This window comes from Haemaphysalis longicornis, unplaced genomic scaffold, assembly GCF_048455015.1.
Source record: "Haemaphysalis longicornis isolate Haplotype H1 unplaced genomic scaffold, Haemaphysalis longicornis Haplotype H1 scaffold_5, whole genome shotgun sequence".
NCBI lineage: Eukaryota > Metazoa > Arthropoda > Arachnida > Ixodida > Ixodidae > Haemaphysalis > Haemaphysalis longicornis.
Genome location: NW_027526385.1, coordinates 208,557,104 through 208,557,620, shown reverse-complemented (window position 1 = coordinate 208,557,620; position 517 = coordinate 208,557,104). Strand labels below are relative to the sequence as shown.

Below are 517 nucleotides of genomic sequence, written 5' to 3'. Positions count from 1 at the left end.
TATATATATATATATATATATATATATACATATACATATATATATATATATATATATACATATATATATATATATGTATATACACAGAAAGCTTGGTCGGCAGTCTACAACGCCAAAGGAGGCATGGGGGTGTAGTTGGTTCTTTGTCTACTAGGGTTAATGAAGTTAACATTTGTTTAAATATACAGAAGAAAGAAAGAAAGAAAAACACGTGCCCAGAGTGGGAACCGAACCCACGCCTTTCGATTAGATGTCGAATGCCTTACCAATTCGGCTATCTGGGTGACTGTGTTCTCCTTTTCTTTCTGGGCTATATATATTTACTAGAAGTGTATCTCATGCTTGAGGGTTGTAGCCAGCGCCACTCTGACTACACGGGGAGTAGGGGACCTTCTTTTCAACCCCGGGGAATGACTCGAACGTCTACAGCCTGTCATGAGCGGGTAACTGGCGGGAAGCCCTCTTATGCTACCTAGCCATCAGGGCTGCCACAACCGACACCCTCGCTAGGCTTTCG

At 42.0% G+C, this 517-nt stretch overlaps 1 non-coding gene across 1 annotated transcript; it reads right to left on the bottom strand.

The window, feature by feature from the left end:
- Positions 1-212: 212 nt before the first annotated feature.
- Positions 213-284, bottom strand: Trnar-ucu (transfer RNA arginine (anticodon UCU)). Its single transcript has one exon. It is a non-coding gene; the product is annotated as a tRNA-Arg (tRNA).
- Positions 285-517: the final 233 nt, after the last annotated feature.